Source organism: Apium graveolens, chromosome 11, assembly GCF_009905375.1.
Source record: "Apium graveolens cultivar Ventura chromosome 11, ASM990537v1, whole genome shotgun sequence".
Taxonomy (NCBI): Eukaryota; Viridiplantae; Streptophyta; class Magnoliopsida; order Apiales; family Apiaceae; genus Apium; species Apium graveolens.
Genome location: NC_133657.1, coordinates 103,802,456 through 103,816,497, shown reverse-complemented (window position 1 = coordinate 103,816,497; position 14,042 = coordinate 103,802,456). Strand labels below are relative to the sequence as shown.

Here is a 14,042-nt window from a genome sequence, read left to right as displayed (position 1 = left end):
TATGTATTGCAGATGCCTAGGAGATTCTTTCGTGGGAGTCAGGGCAGAGTTCCAGTGCCTTCCGTGTCAGGTTCCTCTGAGGTAGTTGTGTTTAAACCAGAGATGGTCTATTAAGTTGCTGTATTAAGTTAGTTGTGACATAATGGCTTGGGTAAGTTGGTGTTGTGATAGTTGTAACCTAAATCATACTTAAACCTGGAAAAGATCTTGGTAAAGGGGTCATAATTATATTTTATTATTGAATTATTTACTTTATAGTTGTTGGTGATGACGTCAACTCCTGACCCTGGGGTTGAGGCCGTCACAGTTGGTATCATAGCTACAGGTTTGAGTCCTTGATTTAGGTTATGAGTAGAGTCAAAAGAGTGAAGAAAGGTTCATAGATAGATGTCATTCAGCAACTCAATCAGAGGAGCGAGTATATGAGTTTAGTCAAGGGTTCGAAGGCGTAACCCTGGCATTTATTAAGGATTGGCTTGAACTGCCCTAGCCTAGAGTACGTCCCATTTGTATACGCATTATTGGTAATGTCCGATAGAGATTTCTAGTGTTCCTCTCGAGGAAACGAGTCTGATTGAGAGAATTCAGTTTCTGAGCGGACCTTGATGTGTCAGTTGAAAAGAAACCAACGTTATTCTTAAATATCACATTTTCTATGTTAAGTATTATTGTTGGACCGAGTGTGTGACCCTGGTGAGTTTGGATAGTATGATAATAGTCAGCGGCTGCTATGACAGCCAAGTCTCATAAGTGAATTTGGATCAGTACTGTGGTTTGTATCTTTGAATCCTTATACTTCTTCTTGAGACGTATTTTATTTCCAGAGTAATTGTTGACTGTCCCATAAGCTGTTTATTTTTCTTGTGAGAAAGTTAAGAGCACGAAGTAAACAGCTTAGGGTTCTGTTGATCTAATTATAAATTAGATTATTCCTTTCTTATTTGTGAATTTCTATTTAAATATTATTTCTTTCCTCGGTGATTCTATCGGTTGGTTGGGGAAAACAATGCATATGATTTGACTGTTTGTCAGTGTGACAAAGAGTCTGGTGGGACGCCACCGAATTATGTGTTGTACATTATATGGTACTAAGACGAGCCATCTTATGTACTTGTATGGTTGCTCTCAGTCATACCTACACCTTCTTCAATATTCCTTCTCATTCGATTTCCTTAATTTTGAAATTAATTTGGTATTCCATGATAATAAATTCCTTTAGTGACCTCTGCGATTAGACAGTCTTGATTATTGGGAGTAAATGAAAGTTGACTGTCAGGAATAGTAAAAGTCCTATATTAGAATAATATTTAAAAATAATGGTAACTGCGAGAGTTCAGGACCTAATGATGGAGTTATAGCCTTGGGAAGAGTAAATTAATGGTTGAGGAATCATTTGTGGGTAATAAGAAATCATCCTTAGAAGAATGGTTGGTTGGAATTGGACTATGGTGCCTAAAAGAGTCCAACGTTCCTTAAGTCGACCTAATTTACTAGTTTGATCTATGCAATTGATAGTTGATATAGCCAGCCAAGTCCCGTAGTATATTAGATTAGTGTTGATGTGGTAATAGAGCAGTGACGGGAAGTTAGTCAGTTGCTGTTGTATTAAGGAGCCATGCTACGGTGATTAGTTTCTTTATATTTCAGTTTTTCTGTACTATTATTGATTCTGCTACTGTCGTTTTTGTTATTGTTGCTAGTGCTACTAATCGAAATTTCTTTTGTAAATGGACCCCGATATTAAAGACATGGATACTGTGACTGGGTAGCATTTTCCTGATATAGGTGCACCGTTTAAATGATGATATCTTTTGTCAAATATTTTTGTTATGTTTTGAGTAAACTCATTTATATATTTCAGGAAGATGCCACCCAAGAAGGCTACCCAGTCTATAGAAAATAGTACTAGTTTTACAGAGGGTCCAGCTATAAATGAAATTTTAGACTTGTTGTGCCAGCAGCAGTAACAACATTTACAGTTAATCCAACAGGTTAAGCAACACAATTATTGTTGCAGCAATAAGGAGTGAACCAAAGTGCTAGTTTCAAATCCTTTCAGAATATTAACCCTCCTGAGTTTAAAGGTGAACCTAATCCAGTAGTTGTTGGAGCATGGTTAAAAGAGATGGAGAAAGCTTTCAATCTTGTTCAAGTAAGTGATAGTCTTAAGACTGATTATGCGAGTTACTTTTTAAAGAATGAAGCGAATTACTGGTGGGAGTCAACCAGAGCGTTAGAAGGAGAAAGCCCCGTTCCATGGGCTAGGTTTACTGGGTTTTTTTTAGAAAAGTATTTCCCATATTGTGTACGGAATCAAATAGAGATTGAGTTTCTAGAATTGAAGCAAGGTGATAGAAGTGTAGCTAAGTATAAAGCTAAGTTTACAGAGTTGGCTAGGTTTGTACCAGATTATGTATGTTCTGAAGCTCAGAAGGCAATAAGGTTTCAACAAGGATTGAAGCCTGAAATTCGTAGTGGAGTGGTGGCATTACAACTGAAGACGTATCCTTCCGTGGTTCAAGCCTCCTTAGTAATTGAATTTGATCAGAAGTTATCCGCTAGAGAAAAGAGAAGATAAGAAGCGAAAGATAAATAATATAGAAGAAGCATCAGGTCAAGAAGGATCCAGCTAGAAGTATCAGAAAAAGGTTGGACGGAGTAAGAATGAAGAATTTAGAGGGAAAAGTATTTCTTTAAACATGATTAGTAACACCTCAGCTAGCTCTAATAAAGCCAAATTGATCAATTCGCCTATATCGGAGTGTAAGAAATGTGGTAAAAGACACAGTAGAAGGTGTAAGGCAAATACTGAGTGTTTCAGGTATGGACAAAAAGGACACTACGCGTCAGAATGTAAGGTGGAAAACCCAGGAGTCGCTGTTACAACTGTGGCAAGGTGGGGCATATTGCCAGGAACTGTAGAAGCGTTTCCCAAGATAGCATGGGAGGTAGTGCACCCAAGACTAAGGCTTATAATAAGAGTAAAGGATCAATTGCTGAAGACTCTGACAAGGAACCAGGGCACTGATTGATTACCAGAAGAAGTGAATATTAATATCTATGAAAGCTACCAATAGGATGAGTATCCAAGGGCATTAGCAAGAATATAAGGTGTGACTAGCGCATGTAAAAGATAATAACGAAGAAGCACCTAAGTTGAAAAGAATCCAGAAAATAAGTGAGATCTCAAAAGTTTTATCGAATGACTTATCAGGATTACCTCAAAACATAAGAGATAATTTCTCATTGGTTAATGTATAGAGTCGGGCTGGTGTCAAAAGCCCCGGATCTTATGAACCAGTAGGAATCAAGTAATTAGTTAAGGAGACTTCAGGATTGTGAGATGAAAGAATAATGAGACAAGGTGTATTCTGTATTGTGTACTGATTAGCGGGAGTTTAACAAAATGATGAACAAGAATAAGTAACCCTATTAAGAATTGAATACTTATCCGACCTAATTCAAGAAGTGTGTTATTTCTCGGGAATTGACTTAAGATCCAACCTGAGAACATATCAAAGATTGTGATTAGAATGGGTTATGAGCGTTGTAAGTTCTGGTGATAATATGTGGAGTCGTAAGTGTATCGGCTGTATATTAGGGACATGGTGTATAAGGAATACTTGGGTGGTGTAGTTGTATTTATTGATTATACCCTCGCCCATTCAAAAACTAAGGGAGTACCAGTTGAACACCTAAAGAGATGGCCGCAAAGGGTTGAAAAGTATCCATTGTATACTAAACTCTTAAAGAATGAAGTTCTGGTCTTATGAGACCCGGTTGTTTGAGTAACTACCAACCAAGCAAGGTCCATTTAGGGACAGATGTCTTGAGTAGAAGAGAAGCATTGAATGCGATTAAGATTACTGAGGAATTTGAAAAGAGTAAAAGTCAGGGTTCGAATACCTAAGGGTGATAAGAAATGAATATATGAGATTGCTTTCTAACCTTGACGGATGAGAATGAATAAAAAGTGTTCGGATGTTTGGAAACCAAACTGAAAATGAGTACTACTTATCATTCTTAGACGAAGGGTCAAAGTGAGGCGAGGATTCAGATAATATAAGATATGTGGAGAGTAGATATGTTGGGTTTAAAAAAGAAGTTGAGGTAATACCCACCATAAATTGAGTTTTCTATGCTGATAGTTATCATGTTAGTAAGAGAATGCCACTTTCCGAAGCTTTGTATGGACATAAACGTGGGTCCTCATTCTATTGAGAGAAAGCGGGAGTAGAGATATTGTTAAGTCCGGAGCTAATTCAATACATCAAGAGTAAAGTGGTGTTGATTCGGAAAAGAGTTGGAATCGCTCGGGATAGACAAAGAAAGGAAGCGAATTTGCATCGAAAGAATATGAATATATAGAACTAGGATCGTTGTACAGGTAAAGGTCTCACCTTGAAAGATATTGGTTAAGTTCGAATAGAAGGAGCAAGTAGAGTCCGAAATGTATTGAACCCTGCGAGGTATAAAGAAATATTGGTAAAATTGTCTATGAGTTGGTGTTACTGCTGTAGTTGCAGTATATATATATATAATGTGTTCGGCATATCAATATTAAAGCGATATATCTTTGATGTAAAGCAAGTCGTTGATTAAGAGCCAATGGGCTCTCATCCAAATTTTTTCTGTGTGGCATAATCGATCCAGTCCTAGATCGTTGAGAGCGGGTCTCAAGGAAAGAGTTATTCATATAAATAAAGTATTGGGAGAAATCCTCAAGTAGAAGAGTCTACCTGGAAGTTAGAGTCGGATATGATTGATAAATATCCTCACTAGTTTAGTTAGATCAGATTCTGAGGACATAATCTTTTTAAAGGGGGGAGGATATAACGACTCGTGTATTTTTGTATTATTTAAATGTGTAATTATAGAAATTGTTAAATAAATAAAATATGTGTATTGGTTTTGACCGCTATGTGCTGTTTGATTATTATCTATGTGTGATTTATGGTGTACCGTGTTGTCCGCATAATTAATTATGGAGTTGTGTTGAATTATTTTCTCCTATAAAAGTGGATTTAATGCAAATTTATTTGTATAAATATGTGGATTATCTCTAAAATTATTTTTAGGGATTTATAATTACAATAATTATTTTTGGGATTTTATAAAATTTAGAAATCAATATTTTATCAATTATTTAGCCCTGTATGATTTTCTGATTGCATTTAATTGTAAAATCTGTATTTAATTTCAGAATTCTTCAAAAATTATGAAACTCATATTTATTGAAGTTTAGAATATTCCGAGAATTTTTAAATTATTTTGGAAATTTTTGAGATTAATTTTACCCGCACGTTGATTCGTCAATTGTTAAAAAGCGGGTATAAATTGCATTTCAAAAATTGTTTTAAAATTTGAAAATTTATGTTTTTATAAATTTCGAGATATTTTTAACATTTTAAGACTATTCTCATAATTTTCTGAAATTGTTTGTGTGCATCTCGGTCCCTTAAATTTGAATCGCGGGTATGTAGTGTGTTTCAAAAATGCTTATAAAATTATGAAAATCTTATTTTATTAAGTCTTAAATATTTCAAGAATTTTAAAATTATTTTAATATTATTTCGATAAACATTCATTCGTAGAATGATATCGTCAAATGCAAATTTCGGGTCTAATTAAGCCTATAATTAGGGAATGCAGGACACGTGTGAAGTTTTTGTGTGATTTCAGAAACGTGGCAGTAGCCGCATTATTCGAAAAAACAAACAAACAAAGGGGATGTACCCCCTGTTCTGTTCTTCCCCACCCCGTTCTCTTCTTTCCCCCCTCTGTATCCCCCCCCCCCCCCCGTTATCCTGAGCTGATGCCGCCGCTTTTGGTCGCCGCCGTGATTCCATCTTTTCCGATGATTGTCGTCTTGATCTATGTCACATATATATAGATATATACACAATTATATATGCGTATATTATTGTGTGTGAATGGTATTGTGTATCTGGGATGTGTATGTGCGGGGTTTGTGTGTGTGCAGCGCGCGCGTGTACCGCGCGTGTATGCTGTTGGGTTTATGTTGTTCTTGCTGTGTAGTTTCAGTTCTGTGATCCTGTGATTCTGATTCAATGTAATTATTTCTGCAGATAAAGTATTGAATAAGATTCGTGATATGAATATTCGTACGGAAAATTAAATTCGTAATCGGTGAAACTACGTTAGAAACCCGAAATTAATCGGGTACCCGTAAATTTTGCCGCCGTCGGCGATGAGCCTCGGCGAGCCGACGGTGGGCTGTGATGATTATTCTGAGTCCTAAAAATTTTAAAATATTATTAATTCGTAGAATTATTTTCGAAATGAGAAATATGTATCCGGTGTTTAAAGGTTGTATTGAGATTTGGATTGCATATTTATTTATGATTGGGTTATAAAGTTGAGTTTATTGGACTGATTATTGGATGGTTGTTGGTTGATACGTCGATTTTGTTCGACAGGTAGTCCAATAAACAAAGGAGACGATGCCCAAATTTCGAGAGCGTATCCTGGAAATTGTCGGGAAATTGTCGGGGGGATATCCGTCGAGTGTATATAGTGATATACCTATAAATAAATGTTGTGTGGACCTACCTGTATATTGTGGTTAATGGTTAATAACCCTATTTTTACGAAATGTATCTGCGTGTTGCGAGAATATATTTTTATAAATTATAACTGACAACCCTGCTTTCTAAAGCGACAAGTACATGTGTTTTCTGAAAATGAATATCGAGTCGAGTTTGGATTATGTGAACATGATTGATTTATGTACTATAATAGTGCTCATAAATGTGAGTCGGTATTTAATATCGAATGGGTAAGTTGTTAGCGAGGATATGTCAAGCATACTTAGATGCCTAATATAGGGTATTTCAACTCTGTAGCTGCTAGTTGAAGGACTCCAAAAGTGATATCGAACTAAAGATAACCAAGTGATTAGTCAACAAGCGTAGCGAGGTTCTAAGCGAAGGACCTGAACGTTGAAGTCGGATCCAGGATAGTCTGATAGTAAGGCGATAAAGTCGAGTGTCCATGTTAGTCTAAGGTTGATCAGTAATAATTGTAAAGCTCTACAAGGCAAGTACCCCTGACCATTCTTTTATGGTTCGGTATATGTGAATAGTTAATGTTTTAATCTCGTAATGGAACAGAAACATTTTAAGTTACGTATCCCCTGTATTTGAAAATGTTGTTTAAAATGTTTTTGTGGAAAAGTAACTTCTGAAAGCATCTATCTCTAAGCATGATTTAAATGAAAAGAAGTTTTGAATAGTGTGTTGGGATAGAATGATTTTAAAAAGAGATAGGTGATAGTGATTTTGGAAACCGGATAAAGAGAGGTGTTTTGATCCACCTATGTCGTGGAATGTTTTGATCCACCTATGTCGTGGAAGGTTTTGATCCACCTATGTCGTGGAATGTTTTGATCCACTTATGTCATGGAATTTTGGATAGAGGCAAAAAAAAGGGGGGAATTCAGTTAATCTATTGGAGTCGTGTAAGAGGCCCGTTATTCGATAATTGCCCAACAGGTGGTGGCGTAAGAGGCTAATTCGGTTGGACGCTCTGTTTAACCGATTAGTCCAGCGTTGGGGGAAAGACCTAGCTAGTCTTTTACCAAGTTCCGAAACACATTCTTTATTCTGGATGGCCGTTAGTCACTGTCCGGTGAGGGCAGACTGATTAGCTATCTTCACCCGTTGAATGTCCAATAGATTTGATTGATTCAGTTTTGGAATTGATTAACAAATCAATTTCTAAAAAAAAATGATTTGGAAATGAAATAGCATGCTAAGATTTAACTCTGATATTTACACACAGCACACGGCTGATGTTATTATTTTACGGAGCATGCTAGTTTTGAATATCCAGTTTATGAATGTTTGCACTGTTTTGCAAATGAGCTATAATCTCTGTTCCTATCACTGTTTTAACATAAATTGCTTTACATGTTATTCATATAGTGGTACTGCTGAGCAATTGATTGCTCACCCTTGCAGAATATTTTATATATGTATTTCAGATGCCTAAGATATTCTTTCGTGGTAGTCAGGGCAGAGTTCCAGTGCCTTCAGTGTCAGGTTCCTCTGAGGTAGTTGTGATTAAACCAGAGATGGTCTATTGAGTTGTTGTATTAAGTTAGTTGTGACATAATGGCTTGGGTAAGTTGGTGTTGTGATGGTTGTAACCTAAATCATACTTAAACCTGGAAAAGAAATCGGTAAAGGGGTCGTAGTTATATTTTATTATTGAATTTTTTACTTTATAGTTGTTGTTGATGACGTCAACTCCCGACCCTGGGGTTGAGGCCGTCACACTGATACCTTGCCTTGCGGTAGTCTCTGAGAAGGATTCTGGTATTGATTAGCAGCCATCAGTTCAATCAACTCATAAGATTCATCATAGCTCTTGGCCTATAAGGCTCCACCTGATGCTGCATCGAGCATAGGTCTAGATTGTGCTCCCAAACCATTATAAAAACAGTTGATAATCATCCAGTCAGGCATCCCATAATGAGGACACTTCCTAAGCATCTCCTTATAGCGCTCTCAAACTTCACATAAAGACTCTCCCAATTGCTGCGCAAATTAAGTAAGAGCGTTCCTGATTGTAGCTGCCTTCGCCATAGGGAAGAATTTAGTAAGAAACTTATGAGCAAGATCTTTCCAATTAGTAATAGAGCCTGATGGTAGAGAATACAACCAACACTTAGCTTTATCCCTCACAGAAAATGGGAAAAGCCTCAGCTATATAGCATCTTCAGAAATATTGTTGAACTTGAAAGTGTCGCAGATCTCGATGAAATCTCTAATGTGCATGTTGGGATCTTCCGTTGGAGAACCCCCAAACTGAACTGAGTTATGCACCATCTGAATCGTGCTAGACTTGATTTCAAAAGTATTAGCCGCGATGGCTGGTCTGATAATGCTCAACTGAATATCATTGATATTCGGTTGAGAATAATCCATCAAAGCTTTCGATTCGCTACTGGGTCTCCCATTGCAATAATAGCTTCTTCTTCAACTTTCTCAACTTCTGCAAAAACTTCTTCAACTACTTCGACTTCTTCCTCCGCTTTATCTAGTGTTCTCTTGCGAGATCGAGAACGCGTTAGCATAAACGCTCTCTAGAGTTCCTGAAACACAAACAAGCAAACAAGTAAGTAAAATATCCGAGTCAGTGAACTTTAACGACCACTGATGTCAAGCACATAAACTAAAAATTAACATCGAGTCCCCGATAACGGCGCCAAAAACTTGTTAGGGCGAAAACATGCGCTAATATTACACGCAAGTATACGCGTTCGCAAATAGTATAAGATATAAATCAGATTTGTTCCCACAAAGACTGGTTTAGGTTAAGTTCAGATTATGTACTTATGCAACAATGTATGGTTATCGTTCAATGCTAAGACAATAACAAGTTGAGTTATTTATAACTAAGATTAAACTATCCTGTAATTTACTAAGAGATTAAAAGTGATTGAATTAACTATATGAGACAAACATGAGATTCTAACTTTATAAATACTTCATTCAAATTCATTGTTCCTAACCATAACATGCAATGGTAATGACAAATAATTAGATAACACGAAACTAATAAATGCCAACTGTCGTTGTACGAATACCCTACTACCAGACATCCACAAAAGAGATAAAAGCTAAATAGACACCAATTATATTGAGACCCTATATGTCTATAGAATTTGACAACATAAAGGTTTAATACGCAAGTTATCTATCGTGATTATATATGGCAAGTAAGATGGTTAAAATTATCTACGAATCATTCATAACAAATACATAAACTTATGCTAGCATGACAAGTTCTAAACCTATATATTCACTTTCGTTTCAAAAGAGATTAACACCTTATCTTATATATTTGCAACGCACATAAGACGAATAAGCACAACCAATAATAGGATACATACAATCACCACAGACTAAGGTATCGAAACAAATTAACTATAGAAATCCATAAGTAAATCCGTTAAAACCCTAAGTTAACGAATAGTTCATAACCGAACTCATCGTCACCATGGATTCTAATGAAAGCATGCTATATAAACTAAGATAAACTTGGTCTGAAATAACTGAATAATTATCACAAAGTATGTTAACAAGAGTATTAGGTTCAAACAACAAAGAAAATAAGCATCCAAGATTACAACTTAAGCAAATAATCGCAACTAAAACTAGATCTTCTTTTCCTTCATTGTGTTATGCTATTAGGTCTTCTTGCTGCTCTCTCCTTGCTCTCGTATATCAAAAACGTCTTTTAAGAGTCTTTAAATACCGGCCCAATTAGAGCAGAAGTCCAGAAAATTAGTCTTTTATTAAAATCAGGATTCTGAAAAATCGACCTAGCACGGCCGCCCTAAGTTCCCGCGCGGCCGCCCTGGGTTTCTGTTAAACGAGAGCGGGCGCCCTGAAGACTGGCGCAACCTCCCTGAGCTTCTGGAAAAATGGGGTTTTTTTCTGTTTCTTGACTTCACTTGTTAGTTTCTTTCGCGCAATCGACCGAGGCTCCATCCTAATAAACTTTTAGTATAAAAACAATGAAAAATCTATTCCTTCTTTCGATTATGCCCTGAAATGCAAAACACTACAAAAACACATCAAAACACGAACAACTTGAGTACAAAATACCAATTCAAGCCTTTATGAAGCGTTCTAAGTGGATATAAATGCCACTTATCATAAATCCATAAATAAATCCGCTAGAACCCCATGACAACGATTAGTTCATGATCGAATGCATCATCACCATGGGTTCCAATGAAAACATGGTAGTAAATAAGTTCATATTACTATAATAGAATATAAAGGTAATAGGGCTTAGAACAAGAACATAACAAGCAACCAAAAGTATTGCCTAAATCGAAGAATACAAAAGTATGAAACTAATTCATCTTCTCCTTAGCCGTCTCGTGCGCTCTAGGTCTTCTTAATGTTCTCCCTAACTTCATCATTATTAAAAACGTCTTTTTATCTTTATATATAGGCCCCAAGTTGATATGGACTCTCAGAAAATCAGAACTATTATAGAATCAGGATTCTGGATTTTTGCACTGGCGCAGGTGCGACCTTCTAGCGCGGGCGCGCTGCCTTGCTGGACTTTCTTGCGCGGCTGCCCCGTTTCTGGCGCGGGCGCGCCTGCCTTCTGACAAAAATTCTGATTTTTGTTGTTTTGCGCTCCTTTCTTCGTGCGATCTTCCAAAACTCCATTCTTGACCTCTTATTAGCATAAAAACATTGTAAAACTCCTTCCTTCCTTCTGACTAGTTCCATGTAATGATTTACCACAAAAACACATTAAAAACACCACATACATGAGTCCAAGACACCAAATTAAGCCGATATGAAGTGTTCCAAGTTGATATAAATTCCACTTATCACACCCCCAAACTTAAATTGTTGCTTGTCCTCAAACAATAACATACTCGAAACTAAAAACATAACTAATGCATGAATGCAACTACATGAAAATGCAACGATACCCTCGGAATAACTATAACCAATCCATAAGCAATATTTCTAAGAATGTAATTATTTGGAATAGAGTTCAACTAAACCCCACAAATCAACTTACAACCAAGAAACGTGTGTGTGCGGTGCTTAACATATATACTCTCAACACTAGATCAATAATCATATCCTATTCTTTCTCCAAAAAAATCATAAGTTTATAAATAGAATAAGCGTTAAACACATAACGACTCACAACACTTCATTTTACTAGAGTTATACAAGGATTCATGCAATTACAGTGAACACATAACACATATGCTTATTTGACCGTGCAATGAATGAGGTCACAAAAGGCTTATAAATTAATAAACATGTAGCGAGCGTTAGGTTAGCGGATCTCGGACTATAAAAACCTTAGGTCACTCGGCACAAATGTCCCCTAGAACTTAATAGCTCGAGTACTAAAAATCTCACTTTTGGTCAATTCTGCATAAACACATAACAACACATTTTATTTTATTTTGCATTTTTCTTTTTTCTTTTTTTTTTCTTTTTTTTCAATGATTTCTGAATGAGTGTGTTTCGCTCCATCTCATTCAACCCTAGACTACTCAAAAAAATTTGAGCCGGCTACTAGCCATTTAATGCCTAAGATTTTCCCCAGTTTAAAAATCAGCGTTCCTGCGTCATTACGGGAATAACAAAAATTCTAAATATAACCAAGTGATTAAATTTCATCAAGCAAACAAGTATGATCATGATCTAGTTCGAAAGCAACCTATAAGACTTGTGAATGAATTTTGTTTCTAGGCATGCAATTCAATTCATTAGGACTTAAACATCCCTCTATTTAATATCACTACACTCAAATTAACATCAACAAATCAATTAGAAACAACGCAACCTAAGGGATCATGTTATATGCATGCAAATGCAACTACATGGACTCACATACAAACACTAACAAATATGCAATACAAAAATGCAGACACTATATAAACAATCATGAAAAAATATGAATGAACTACCTAAACATGCAATATGAATCTATATAGACTCAACATATAACTAATCCTTACATTATCACGCCCAAACTTAAAATATTCAATGTCCTCATTGAATGTAATAATAAGGATACAAGGCATACCTAGTCATCAAAAAGATCACCCTCTCGGGTGGTGTATCAGTTGGCGGATACACGGAATCAGCTCCAAAAATAGGCCAATCGACCTCGACACCAGTGGCTCAGAAAGTATTAACCAAAGCCTGTGTCAAATTTGCTGCAAAATGACTGTACATGTCATGCATCGCATCCATGTGCCTAGTCAATCGCTTGTACTGTGCATCTCCAAGTCCAGATATGTCCCCTTCCTAATGAGCACGTGAAGATCTAGTGCCTCCACGAGAGGATCTAGTAGCTGCTTGTTGTGCCTGAGCAGAAGCCCCTGCATAAGTCTGATCAGTTGGCCGGCCACCTTGTAAATGATCATATGTATAGCCCAAACCCTTCTCGTCGGCCTTACCTTCATACCACTCCTTCAGCTGCTGAATCAATGCGCTATCAATGGGAGCACTCGGCATCTGTAGCTGGTCATGCTCGGGCCACCTAATACCAACTGGGGTACATAACCTCGTAATAATGGAGGCATGAAGAATCGCCAATGTGGTCCCTCCTCGCAGAAAATGCAGCATGTTCTGATGAATAACAACACCGATATCCACAAACTCTTCATTCAGAATCCCCCATAGCAAAATAGCACGATCCACAGTAACCTCATGTGAGTGCGTAGATGGCATGATATTTGCACAAACAAATAGGTTCCATTCTCGAGAATACCTATTCATACATGAAAAAGGAAAAGTAAGCGGCTCATTTGTGCCTGCCTTGCACTTCCACTCTGTCCCAGGAACACACAACTCGGCCACAATATAATCCAGATCAAAATCCTCTCTAGTCTTTTGTACCCAATCCTCCACAATAGGCTTCCTCGCAGGTGGATTGATAACTCAATGAATAGCCTCAAGAGTATAATCAACCGTCAACCCATTATTATCCGCCTTAGCATTCTCATAAAATTCCCGCATAATGCTCATCGGGACTGCAAAGGGTGTCGCATAGAAAGTCTGCCAACCTAACTCAACGATCATCTCCAAAAGCTTCCCATCCTTCTCGTGGGAAAGAAACCCCTCTCCTTCGCAATTGACTTAGACATCAGCCTAGTAAACTCTGCTTGTGCCTCCGGAGAAAAAATATGTTCACCGCTCCACCCATGCTAGAATCATCGGTAGCCGAGGGATGTGTGCGACTACTCCCAGTGGTCCTCGCTCTTTTGTGTTCCATTACAACAGTAGAATAGAGATTAGTGTATACGAGAGGCTAGGGTTTGGAGAGTATAGAAGATGTATGTATAATGAGAGAAGATGTATATATATATGATAGGTAAGAGGAATGGGTAGGGTTTAGAAGTGTTTAAGATATAGAATTAGAGTAGAAATAGGTTAAATTTTGGGTAGGGAGTTGTTTTGATCTGATTTTTTCTCTCATTTTTTCTTTTTTTTAGGAGGGTCGTGCGGCCGCCCCAT

The 14,042-nt window shown here is 37.1% G+C and overlaps 1 non-coding gene and 1 pseudogene across 1 annotated transcript; one reads left to right on the top strand and one right to left on the bottom strand.

Annotated features, from left to right (window-relative positions):
* Positions 1-14,042, bottom strand: part of LOC141695744 (uncharacterized) — a 70,811-nt pseudogene that overhangs the window by 12,156 nt on the left and 44,613 nt on the right.
* Positions 8,488-8,594, top strand: LOC141698773 (small nucleolar RNA R71). The gene has a single exon (XR_012565276.1). It is a non-coding gene; the product is annotated as a small nucleolar RNA R71 (small nucleolar RNA).